This window comes from Pteropus alecto, unplaced genomic scaffold (genome assembly GCF_000325575.1).
Source record: "Pteropus alecto unplaced genomic scaffold, ASM32557v1 scaffold125, whole genome shotgun sequence".
Lineage (NCBI taxonomy): Eukaryota > Metazoa > Chordata > Mammalia > Chiroptera > Pteropodidae > Pteropus > Pteropus alecto.
Window position 1 is genome coordinate 3,341,723 of NW_006436888.1, and position 13,752 is coordinate 3,355,474.

At 39.4% G+C, this 13,752-nt stretch overlaps 1 pseudogene; it reads right to left on the reverse strand.

Annotated features, from left to right (window-relative positions):
* Positions 1–12,601: 12,601 nt before the first annotated feature.
* Positions 12,602–12,720, reverse strand: LOC112481826 (annotated as a pseudogene).
* Between the last annotated feature and the right edge of the window lie 1,032 nt (positions 12,721–13,752).

Consider the following 13,752-nt stretch of genomic DNA (forward strand, 5'->3'; position numbering starts at 1 on the left):
TTGGCCTTATCGTATTTCAGCATCAAAGTCTTCTGTTGGCTTCTGACACATGCAATGAAGCTCCCAGGGGATTAGCCGGTGTGCCTGCGGTCCCGCAGGGAGGAGCTTGACTCTGTTTCAGTCAAGTGCTTCGTTCCCCGCACTGGCACCCAGCATGGCTGGTGCCAGCAGGGATGGAGAGAGCCTCCCTCTTCTGAGTCAGCCATCACCTGCTTTGGGAGTTTGGAGATGAGGAAAAAAGTAGGAAGACACCAGAAGGAGAGGCTGGCACTGGTGTTTGTCTTCAAACTGCCCAGCAGGAAGTCATCTCTCACGGTGAGCAGAGGCTGGTTTTGTAAGTGGGTAATAAAAATAAGTAAGAAAACTAAAACAAAATTCTCTCTTTTCAAGTTAATAGTGTCCCCCTTGTCTCCCAGTGCCTGCTCAGCACGATGATGCTTCCCTTCATCACAGAGCTTCCTTGGCTTCGTACTGCAGAGGTGCCACAACAACAAATTCAGAGAGAACCCGCACAGCTGTCACAGCTGCTTAGCTGAGGACGCCCCAAGCAGCATGCAGGTGTTCAAATTGGTAATACCCTGTCCTTGTTAAGGCATGTGATTAGCAAGCTTTAGGAAGTGTTAGGAATTCTTTAATTGTAGGTTCTATGAAATTAGACTCTTCCATCCTAGAAGGCAATCCTGAAACGAAACTGTGAAATATGTGGAAGGGGCGGGGGAGGGGGCAGCCAACAGTGACTGAGTGCTGGCTCCCAGTGCCGAGCACTGAGCTGGCTGTGACCCAAACATGAGCTCTTCAAAGTCCTCAAAGTAAGTCTTTAAATCTGGGGAAACTGACATCCAGGAAGTCAAATAACTCGGTTGAGTTACTTAGGGGCAGGGCTGGGCAACCTCGGGCCTGGCTGGTTTAGCATCCCCTTTGTTTTTGCTGCTTAGCTGTACAGCTCAGCCAGGTGTGGAGGGACCAAGGAAGGCTTGGGAAGTGCACACACCCAGATCACACCACTGGTCCGTTTTCTGCTGTGACCTTCACAGACGACAGACATCTAATTGCTCTCCCACATTCCAGGTCTGCAGATCACGTCCCCACCAAGTCTTCCCTAATGAGTCTGATGTTTCTTTAAATGTCATTTTCGTCTGGTCCTATCCATTCTCTCTCCTGGCAACAGCACTCTGAGTTTCCCCTGCGGGCCAACCCCTCCCACACGCTCTGTTTATGTGCTTCAGGTTCAGGAGATCTGAGTCTCCTTCCTTGATCACAGTGATCGGCTCAGGGGTGAGAACATTCCCTAAACTAGGGCAGTGGAAGATCTCCCTGGGACTTGTTCTGAAATTATTGAAAAAACACGACGTCCTTCTGCCAAAGCTACTAATCTAGCAGGTTGTAGGCTCAGTGTTGTTAATGGCCATCTCATTGTTCTATAGGAAGACCATCCCCCAAACTGATCCCCAAAGAAAGAAAAGCAGAGCTGAGGGAAGAAGAGAGATTTCTGACAATGTCTTTTCAGTGCCTGGATCTAACCGTGCCTGAAAGTGGTCCACAGTTAGACTGTTTGGTCATGTGACTCATTCAAATTCTCCTTTTGGTTAAGGCAGTTTGTGTTGTATTTATTTTCTTGCATCCAAAAGATTCTTAAGTATGTGTTCCATATCCTTCTACATCTTGATCACTTGTCTTCTTCTAAGTCATCATTTTGCTAATGTTTCTCTTAAATGTAGCAGCCTCACAACAAATTTTGCAGAAGGTAATGTCTTAAGATATCCCGATAAAGCACGTCCTTTGATCTACTATGTGCACATAGAATCTAGAGCTTCTTCGGTTAGGAACATCTTCTCTACATTTGCACACACACACGACCTCACAAAGTGAGGGGGAATTGAGAGCAGCAAGGAGATGCAGAGAAAAAATGGAAAAGTACAACAAATACTAGCAATATATCTTCTGTGAAATATCTATTGCAGCTAAAGAGACTTAAGATTGGTAGAAGAAGGAACATTTGGACCAAGGACAGAAAAACTGGAGGTTATAGATGAGGTGCAGTATGGACATTGCTGGAGGCTTAAATTGTTACTCCATGGGGAAAGAAATAGGTTAATTTTTCTGTCTGCCTGGCCTACAGCTGAAGAAAAAGATCAACATTTATTCCTATTACATGAGTCAGAGACACTTCTGTTCACTGAACATTCAAAAACATTTATAAGAAAAAATAAGTGATCCAAGGGCTTAGATATTATAATCTTTGATGCTAATGTAATTTCATTCTGAAAGATTCTATTCTAGATAGCTTAGCAGACATCTTATTTAAGTTCCCCCTTCTTTAAGCATTCTTATGTGCACACAATTATTTTTCCGTAGTCTGTAAGGAGACTCTTTTCTGCAGCTACCTGTGAATTTAGTATGTGGGACGTCTGATCAGTGTTTGCACAGATGACACTGTGGGACTGATGACAGCCCTTTCTCCTTTGAGCAGACAGAACCATCATATCCATGGTCCCATGGAAAGGTCTTAAATAGTGAAGGTGAAGAGTCAGTGTACTATAGCTTTCCAGGTTTGTAATTCACCAAATCTTTATTGATGGCCACCTGTGTTTAAGGTGCTATGGGAGAATCAGGTATGAACAAGAGACAGCTCTCAAAGAATCAGGTCCTAGAAACTGAGAAAGGCAGGCCCACACATTAGTATACCACAAACATAGGGATAGGGATAGGAGCTTAGCTCCAGAGGACAACGAAGAAGAAAGAAACTGAGGCCAGCTGGGGGAATGGGAGGGCTTCCGGAGGAGGTGGCATTGCAGCCGGGGATGGAGTTAGCCATGGCAAATGAGGTGCGCTGGGCATTCCAGGAAGGAGTCGGGGTGGGGGATGGTCAGAAAGGTTAGGAAGGACAGAGCATGTTGGGGAATAATAGCAAAAAGGGTCTGGGATGGCTGGACCCCCAGTTGTGTGTGGTCAGGGGTTCCTGCCCTGTTAATTATAATTCCACCTTCTCTCCACTGTTTGAGAGAATAAAATGAAATACAAAACAGCCAAAGAGATACTGTATTATGAATAACTTTGAAGCCACTCTAATTTGTAAAAAAAAAAAGATCATCATTTGGAAACACCAACACTTCATCTTTTAAATAAACGATTCCTGAGGGCACCCCTTAACCTATGCTAACACATTTCTTCAGTCATCGAGTAAATATTTGCTGAGCACTCTCTCAATTCCAGGCGCTGGGGATATGCCAACAAAAAGGCAGAGAGCTGCCCTTATGAAGCGGATGTTGGATAGGAGGAGATCCGTGATGATCAAATCAACAAATAAATATGTATTACGAATGCTCTGGAGAAAATAAAGCAGAATGATGAGGGGAGAGGGTTCCTATTACATATGGTATAATCAGAGAAAATTACCCGGAGACGACTAGGAGCTCACGGATGAGCACAGAACTAAGAGAAATGAGGGAGTGAGCCATGCAGAGACCGGGAGTGAGCCATAGCGAGGGCAAAGTCCCGAGCTGGAGGAGTGCTCAGCGTTACTGAGGAATGCTCAGGACCCAGGGGGGCTGGAGCAGAGTGGAGGAGGGGGAGAACGGAGAGAAGGGAGGGGAGAGGTCAGGACCCAGGGGGGCTGGAGCAGAGTGGAGGAGGTGGAGAACGGAGAGAAGTGAGGTGAGAGGTAGCAGGGGAGCCAAAGCAAGTAGGATCTTGAGGGCCAGAGCAAGGATCTAGAATTTCATTTTGAGTGAGACAGGAAACCACTGAAGGGGTTTGAGCAGAAGTATGTCTTGACCTGAATCCATTTCAAAAAGGGCTGTTCTGGCTATTGTTTTGTTGAGCATAGAGTGCGGAGGGCAGGGGTAAAAGCAAGAAGACCCGTTAGGAAGACTGCAATAATCTGAATGACAGATGGTGGCTTGGACCAGGGTGGTGGAGGTGAGGGTGGTGAGGACTTTGTATTCCAGATTGATTCTGGAGAAGATAGAGCTAATAAAATTTCCACTTGGGTTATATGTGACATGTGAATGAAAGAGACACATCTAAGATGCCTTTGAGGTTTACAGCAGGAGCAAGAAAGAAGTTGGAGTTCTTTTCACTAAGATGAGGCGGTGGTGGTGGTGTTTGTGGGAACTCAGGGAAACGGGTTTGAACAATGAAATCAGAAGTGAGTTTTGGCTTTGCTGAGTTTCAGATGCCTATGAGACACCCAAGTGGAGAGGTCATGTGAGCAGAAGTCCTAGTTTGATAGAAAAATGTGGGAGTCCCCAAGGTAGGTCTAGTTTTCAAAGCCAGGGCCAGGTGAGTTCACCTTTAGAGTAAGTACAGATCGACAAGAGTTCCCTAGACTGGAACCCTGGGGGACTCAACCACCCAGAGGTGAGGGGGACATGGGGAAATCAGAAAAGGTGATAGAAAAGCACTGGCCGGTGAGGTTGGAAGAGAATCAGGAGAGAGAGTTGTCTAAGAAGCCATGTGGTACAAGTGTTTCAAGAAGCAGGAAATAATCAACTGTGTCAAATGAAGGTAAAATGTCACATGCGATGAACACTAGTTTGGGTTACTGGTCTTTGGTATTTTCGCAGAAATATTGTAAACATAGAATACAGCAAGTTTGGAAATGTAGGGAAGCAAACATGCTGTGTTCATATGGAAGCATTTTAAAGTTAGAATTGTGAGATAATAGAAAATATATAGATTGGTTACTACCCCCAGTTCCCGGCACTGAGATTTCAGGAATGCTTGTTACTGCAGCACATGTAGCCCATACTCACTGAAGCACCTTGAAGTGTGAGCTGCTGCTGCAGCCCAAACCTAAAATATGCAGTATTAGTTAAGCAATCAGCGGTGAATAGCAAAGTAACTATAGTCAGAGGATGGGAAGATAACGAGCCACGTTAGGGAGTAGAAAACATTTGGCAAATTGTCACCTGTGGTTACATTGGGAAGCTCATCTCATCCCTAATGAATATGCACGCCTACATGAAAAGGTTAGAAAACAACAAAATTAGGGTGTGTTAGCCACATTCGGCAAGTATTACAAGTTTGAGATGAATTCAGAAAAAGTTGGTCAGTTTGCAAAGAGAAAAGAAAAAAGGGGTCCATGAATTCAAGGACTCGGAAGGTTGGAAGGGACAACTGCTTCCCAACTACATACACCACACATTAACATAAATAAAGTTTTAGAGCAGTAAAGGTCAACTAAAACTCAATCTGTGGCAAGGGTCAGATGAAAGGCATAGCCATCCTGCCAGCTGTTCAAACCTTTGAATGAATTAAGGTGTCTCAAGTCAAGATCCAGAGAAGCCTATCGATTGGGCAAACTATCTAAGGGGAAAGAAAATAAAGATCTTATTCTCCCACCAACACCTGACAGATTCAAGAGGTAGTGGATTAAATGGAAAAGAAGGAGGGTGGCAGAGAGAAAGCAGAGCCACACAGCACATATGAGGGTTGTATTCTGAAATGAATGATGGCGATGAATGACGTGAATGCTATTTGGCTGGAATCAGAAAGTTAAGAAGTCACTTGTTTAGGGGACGTACTGTAATAATAAAAGATACAGCAGCTGTGACTAAGAGAGGATGTGATGGTTCTAGTCCTCAAATAAACCTTTGGGTCCCAACTGTATGCATGCAGAGGGTGAGCTGAGAAAGGTGCTCATCTCCCAAGGAGGGCTTATTCTCCAATTCAGATGTGGCCATGGGAGACATGTGCAGAAGAAGAATCTCCCAGGGGACAGAGCCAGGGTCCACGAAGGACAGTGGGCAGTAGAAAACCTCCCAGAGAATGGAATCATGACCTTTTCAGAGAACGTCCCCCATCTTCGGGAAAGGGAACCTCACAATATCTACCTAGGAAGATTACAGAAGTGTCACAGACCAGCATCCTTCCCCTTTCCGAACGAGAGTGTTTATCCTACTTACCCTGGCCCTCTGCCCGCTTTATGTACTGGATATGTGAGAGATGGCCTCTTTATCTTTTTAGTTTTGGACCCAGACCTGATGTAGAGACTATCTCACATCACCCAGAGATCTTGGCCCTTGAACTGAAAGGGAACTTTCATAAGGGGATGAGGGTATTTTGTGTGTAAGAAAGAAGGTAATTTGGTCACCAGAACAATAGACTCTGTAGTTATTAGTGCCGTTCATCAATATTTTCAGGTCTTCTCCTCCTGGACCCATGTAGGATTGTACCTCCCTGCTCACCCATCAGGTGTGGCCGTGTAACTTGATTTGGTCATGTGACGTACAAGTGGAAGTACTTTTTAGAAAAAGGCTTTGAAAGCCAGTGTGTGATTTGCTATTTGCTATGTCCCCTCACCTCCACTGTGACTGGGAGCCACTCCAGATGGTGAAGGCTCCATTCATCTTGGTCCCTGAGTGAGAAGACATTAGAAAACCACCACTACCGTGACTCAAAACTGAAAGAAAGTGTGAGCAAGAAATAAGCCTTCATTGTTACAAGTCACTAAATTTGGGCGGGGCCAACTCAGTCTATTCCGTTTATGATGAGAGGCCCTCCTTTACAGAAAAGACTGGAAAGAACAAATTTTAGATGCACCTGCGGGTGCTGCACCTACAGCACCTGCAAGCAAGAGGTTGTGTACAGGAAGGATTAGTGACATTTGGAGGCCGTTCGAGGAGCAAAGGACAAAGAAGCTAAAGTTATGGGAATATAGTGGAGACCTAATTAAGTCTTCAAATGTGAATAGAAGTTTGCTTCAGATACAAGATCATTCTCTATGGCTCATAGGCAACTAGTTAGAGAATGTCATTTCATCATTCCATACTTGGTTTTCAGGCCAAGTGTTTCAGATAGCCTCTAACAAATTTGTTAGGATTGGACGAGCTTCAAAAATTAGGTCCCAAGTCTTCCTGATCATATCTGGCTAGAAAGCCCTTATAGTGAATAGGCTGTGAAATATATAATATTGAAGCCAACTAGCTCTTGATGGGTTGTGTTCCAGCAGGTGCCAAAGGGAGCCCTGTGAGAGTTTCTCCAGGGATGCCTGGGAGTAAGAAAACCTCTTTTAGAATCCAGGGTTTGCCTTATTTCTAGATTTGTAACTTCCGAGTCTTAAATTTAGGTACTAAGTATCCCTTAATAGGAAATCTGCTCTCTTTAATGAGCTATAATCACTGAATTTGGACTATATAATTAATCATAGAAAAATATAGCCCCACTACCTGCCATTTAAAATTCCTGGCAAGATCTGAGTGAAATTCTCTAGAGATCAATAGTAATAGGAAATGAATGATGCTTTTATGGTACACAAAGATCATTTTTGATCAAATAAATACAAATAACTTTGACTGCACAGCTGGCTAGTGCTGCCTTAGTAAGCTAGGGACAAAATTATAAATACTAAGTTTTATTCTTGTCTTTTACATCCTTAGTAATAAAATCCAGGTTTAGGCTTAAAAATACTGCACACTGCTCTGTAATTAAATACCCTCTATGATACACTTTAAGTAACAGCCACTCAACAATTAATAGTACCTTAAAACCCAAACACTTTCATTTGAAGAAAAAAGGAGGCTAGGTAAAACCACTCCTTAGCACAGATAAAACCTCTATTTTTTCCTTTGACAGGCCATTCTTGGTATACAACATTTTGGCTGGTTTTGACTTAGAAATGGATTTTTTAAAGAGACAAATACTCAGTATTTCCTTTGATTTGTTTTTTGTTTTTGTTTTTGTTTTTGTTTGCTTATGCCTCGATCAATGGATCTTCTTTACCATGAAATAAAATAAAAATTTATTTTAAATAAAAATTTAGAGCTACAAGAAACTTCAAATATCTAACCAACTAATTTGAAAACCATGGAAACTGAGGTCTTAAGAGTCATGTGCTTCAACCCAAAGTTTAAAACATTATGTTTTGATATAAACATGACTTTGTAGTTGGAAACTTTGTGATTCAAAGCAGGTGGTAGCAGAGGCTAATTGAAAGCCTACTGACAGCTAACAAGAAAGTCATTATTTTTAAATGAAAATGACAAAGAACAAGTATAAATAACTACTAGGAAACGTTGTTTAGTTTTTTAGCATGGCACAAAATTTATGATTGATATTCCTCTTTATTTTCTGATTTGGTGGGATGGAGGATGCTGCAGGTCTTTGAAATCAACTATCTGATGCCGCTGGAATTGTGAAGCAGTGGGGTGTGGCAGGCATGCAAGGTAAAGAAAAGGATTCCTTGATTGTTTGGAAGCAGTTAATGGTAAGGCAAACGTTAGGAAAGGTATCAAATCCCTAGTTGCGTAAGAGTGGAGAGTCTCAGATCTGTGTGTGTGCAAGCATCCTTTGAGAACCCAAATAAACTACAGATTATAAACATAATCAGCAATTATGATTCAGAACCCAGGAAACTGTACCCCTTTGACTCCGCCTCAATTTGAGAAACATTTGCGTGGAGTGTCTGTATCCCCAAATCACATACACCTCCTCACCTTCCTCTCCCACCAAAGGTTTGGTCAGTGTAAGATACATGGGGGTGGTCACAAAAGAACAGTATTTGGGTTTGAATCCCGACTCTGCTCTTTCTGTTTCTTCAACTATAAGATTGCAATAATAAAAAGAATAGTTGTAAAATGCTTGCTACCATAACTGACAAAGAATAAACATTTAATAACTGATAATTATTATTCTTTTATGACTTTAATAACAGCAGCAACAATAATAACAATAATATTCTGGCAAAATTTATACACAAAATTATAGTTGGAATAAATTATTAATGGGTCAGGGGTAGGGACAAAATAATCAAACTCGATTCTGTTTTAAAATGTGTTCTACTAAGGAATTCTGCTTTCAGTCATAACGGGGAAGCAGTGAGCAGATTTACCCCCCTGCCATCAATAACTGTAAAATGGGACACAATAGGTGAAATCGCAGTTTATAGTCATTGGACAACAGACAGAACAGGTCTGTGATCCTTGCATGAAGGTAAACAAACAAGGCAAGGCTTACGATTGTCCTGACTTTCTGCCCAGAAGCATATTGCAGACTGCGAGGAGGTGAGGGGGTTCCCAAGCAGAGTTCCGAGGACTTGCTGAATCAAGAAGAGAGAAATGTGAGTTCAGAGAAGCTGAAGATTGTGTTCTGGAGAGAATGTCGGTTTGTAGGAAAAGAGCTTCAGAAATCTGCATGGTGGTCCTTTGGAGTCTTTGCTGAAAACAGACACAAGCGTGTGGAGGATGCATGTCCACGAGGAAGGCAAAGACTGTGAGCGGTGAGCTGCATGGTTCTCAGAGCTCACACAGGCTCTGGGAACCACTCATTACAGCCAGAGTTATCACTGGTGAGTCAGTAATTCCTTGAGTTCTCCAGTAGAGACCCTGGAAAGGCCACATCTAGCAGCAGTTTAGCAGAGTAAAGGCTACTCTGGACCCACCCTAGCAAAGCTTAACAACAAGCCTTGAAAGAATGAAACCGATTTATGAGTAGTGAACTGCCCTACAGGAACAGGGAGGGCCCAGCGCTCTCCAAAGGAACAACAAAATTCAACTCCAAAATGTAAAATTTATATGTCTAACACCCAATACAAAAACTTACCTGACAGGCCAAGAAGCAGAAAAGCATAATGACATAATAACAAGGAAAAAATACGTGATCAAAGAAACAGGTCCAGAAATGATAGAGGTGGTGGAATTAGCAGAGAACAAGGTTAAGAAGTTATTTTAATTATTTTCAAGTCAAGAAAATCTTAATATAATGAGAAACTAAAGATTTAAAGAGACCCAGTGGAAATTCTAGAGATGAAAAGTACAAAATCTGAAATTAGAAATTCACTGGGTGGGAATAGCAACAATTTAAATATTGAAGAATAAATGTTAGTGAACTAGAAAATATATCTATAGAAACTGTTCAAAATAAAGTACAGAAAGAAAAATGATCAGAATCTCATCGAATTGTAGGACATTATCTAGTGGTCTAACACATGTGTCATGGGAGATAGAAAAACGGAGGAAAAAAATACTTGAACAAATAGAGTAAAAATTTTCCAAATTTGATGAAAATTGTCAACTACAGATCCAAGAAACTTAACGAACCCCAAAGAATACACACGAAGAAAACCATAACAAGGCACTTTGTAATCAAATTATTAAAAACCAAAGGAAATAATAATATTAAATCAAAATCAAAGAAAATAATATTAAACCAAAGGAAATAATATTAAAAGCAGAAGGTAAAAAAAGACATTAAATTCAGAGGAGCAAAAATAAAAATACCATTAATCTTCTTGTCAAAAATTACATAATCCAGAAAAAAATAACATTTTTGTAGCCCTGAAAAAAATAGTTAATATAGAAATCTAGAGTTACTAAAATACTTTTCATAAATGAAAGCAAAATAAAAACTTTTTCAGACATATGAAAGTTGAGAGAATTTGTTATTGAAAGGTCTGCACTACAAGAGATATGAAATGAATGTATCAGCGAATGAAAATCACTGGAAATGATAATAGGTACGTAAATATAAAATTTTTTTTTCATTTTAAATTTCTTTAAAAGATAATTGCCTGTTTAAAGTGAGAACAACAGCAAGGTACCATATGTATAAGTAAAATATATGATAAAAAGACTATAAATATGAGAGAGAAGACAGAAGGTTTTTTTTTGTTTTGTTTCATTTTGTTTTTCTTTTAAAATAAGGTTAAGGAAGTGATAATACATCATCTGAAGTTAAGCTTTGGTAACTGAAATTTATATAATGTAAACCATGGAGTGATCCCTGAAAAATAAAGTATAGCTAGTCAATCAATAATGGAGAAAAAAATGAAACCCTTAAATATACTCAAATAATCTCCAAAAAAAAAAAAGGGAGGAAAAAAGGAACGAAAAATAGAGCAAATAGAAAACACATAGTAAGATTATAGACTTATGCCCACATGTATAATAAATACATCAAATGTAAGTGATCTAAATATTACAATTAAAAGGCAGAGACTGTCAGATTGAATTTTAAGGAAAGCAAGACCCAACTATATATTATGTACAAGAAATCTACTTTAAATACAAAGACACAAATCAGTTGAAAGTCAAAGGCAGGAAAAAGGTATAGCATGCAAACAACAATTGTAAGAAAGCGGTGGTGGCTATATTGACTTTAGCGAAATAGACTTCTGAGCAAAGAATGTTAACAGGGATAAAGAGGAATATTATATAATAATAATGCAAGGGTCAATTTATCAAGATGCCACAACAACCCTAAATAAAAGAGCTTCAGAATTGATCTTTATGAAACAAAACTGACAGCCCTGAAAATAGAAAGCCACATATCCACAAATATCATCAGAAACTCCAACACTCTTCTTTCAATAATCAATAGGAGAGGTAGACAGAAAATCAGTAAATATATAGAAAACATGAGCAACTTGCAACCAATTTGACCTATGTGACTTTATAGACTACTCTGACAAAGAACAACACTATATACATTCATTTCAAATAGATATGTAATGTTCACCAAGATAAATCATATGCTGGGTCCTAGAATAAGACTTTAAAGAAATTTAAAACATTTAAAATCATACAGACTAGGTTTTATCAGCACAATAGAATTAAATTAGAAACCAGTAGTTGGAAATTTCACAGATAATTGGAAACAAGGGAACATACTTCTAAATAATCCATGGGTCAAAAAACAAATCATATGGGGAATTAAAAAAATATTTTGAACTAAACTAAAATGAAAGCATAACACATAAAATTTAGGATTTTATAGCTTTAAATGTTATAAAAAGAAATTAAAAGGTTCAAAATCAATGATCTAAGTGTTCCATTAAGCATCTAAATAAAGAGAAAATTAAACCCAAAATGTGTAGAAGAAAAAAATAAAGAGCAGACATCAATGAAATAGAAAATGGATAAGCATTAAGAAAAAATCAATGAAACCAAACTTAAAAAAAAATCAACATTAACTATTAGCTAGATTGATCAAGAAACAAAGAGACACAAATTACCAATATTAGGAATGCAATAGGGACACCACTAGATCCTACATCACTAGAGATTCTACAGACATTGAAAAGATACTAAAGAAAAAATTTGAATAACTTTTTGCCAACAAATTAAAAAATTTATTGAAGTACACAGATTTGAAACATACAAATAAGCAAAGCTGATACCAAAAGTAGAAAATATGAATAGTCCTATATCTACTAAAAATTAAATTCATATTAAAAACCTCACTATAAATAAAACTTTATACCAGATGGCTTCACTCATGAATACTCACTCATTTAAGAACGAAATTAACTAATTCTATACGAATTCTTTAAAAAAATAGAGAGCGCCTTTCTCAACTCATTTGATGAGGTTAGAATCACTTTGACGTCAAAACCATTCAAAGGTATTCTAAGAAAACTACAGAAATACAGATTCAAAAATTCTTTTTTTCTATTTCTTTTCTTTCTTTCTTTCTTTCTTTCTTTCTTTCTTTCTTTCTTTCTTTCTTTCTTTCTTTCTTTCTTTCTTTCTTTCTTTCTCTCTCTCTCTTTCTCTTTCTTTCTTTCTTTTTTTCTTTCTTTCTTTCTCTCTCTCTCTCTTTTTCTTTCTTTTCTTTCTCTTCCTTCCTTCCTTCCTTCTTCCTTCCTTCCTTCCTTCCTTCCTATTGCCTACAGCACCTGATTTTCCTAGGTGGTCTCCCATCCAAGTACCAACCAGGCCCAGCCCTGCTTAGCTTCCGAGATCAGACGAGATCAGGCACATTCAGGGGGGCACGGCTGTAGACCAGATTCAAAAATTCTTAACATAATTTTAGTAGATAAAACCCTGCACTATATTTAAGGAGTAGTATGCCATCACTGAGTGAGATTTATCTCAGGCATGCCAAGATGGTTTAAAATTTGAAAATCAACATAATTTGCCTTATTAACAGAATAACAGTGAAAATCATAAGATTACCTCAACAGATGCAGAAAACAAATTTGACATTTTCAGTATACTTTCATGATAATAACTCTCAGTAAAGTAGGACTAGAAGGGAAATTTCTTCAAATTGATAAAGGGCGTCTACAAAAACATACAGGTGACATTATGTTTAAGAGGATAAGCCTGACTGTTTTCCCCTCGATCAAGAATAAGAAAAGAGTGTCCTCTTTTGACACCCTAATTCGACATCATACAGAAAGTCCCAGGCAGCACCGTAAGTCAAGAAAATGAGAATCCTATGTGACCAGGACATAGGGAGTGGAGGCAGGGAGGACTCACGATGAGTCCATGAACGTGAACGTGAGCATGGCCAGATCAAGTACAATGCCCTCCCCCCTTATCTGAGGGGAATACGTTTCAAGACCCCCATGGATGCTTGAAACTGTGGACAGTACCAAACCATAAATACACTTTTTTCCTATACGTACAAACCTATGATAACATTTAATTTATAAATTAGGCACAGTAAGAGATTAACAACAACTGATAATACAAATAGAATAATTATAACAATGTGCTATAATAGAAGTTGTGTGAGTGTGGCATTATTAAGTAAAATAAGGGTGACTTGAACACAAGCACCGCGATACTGTGACAGTCCGTCCGATGACTGAGACGGCTATTAAGTGACTAAGTGACTAAGGGGTGGGGAGTGTGTACAGGGTGGAGACACTGGACAAAGGATGATTCACATCCTGCGTGGGATAGAGTAGGGTGGCATCATCCTACTCAAAGTAGTGCACAATTTAAAACCTATAAATTGTTTATTTGGAGAATTTTCCATTTAATATTTTCGGACTGCAATTGACCACAGGTAACCAAAACTGCAGAA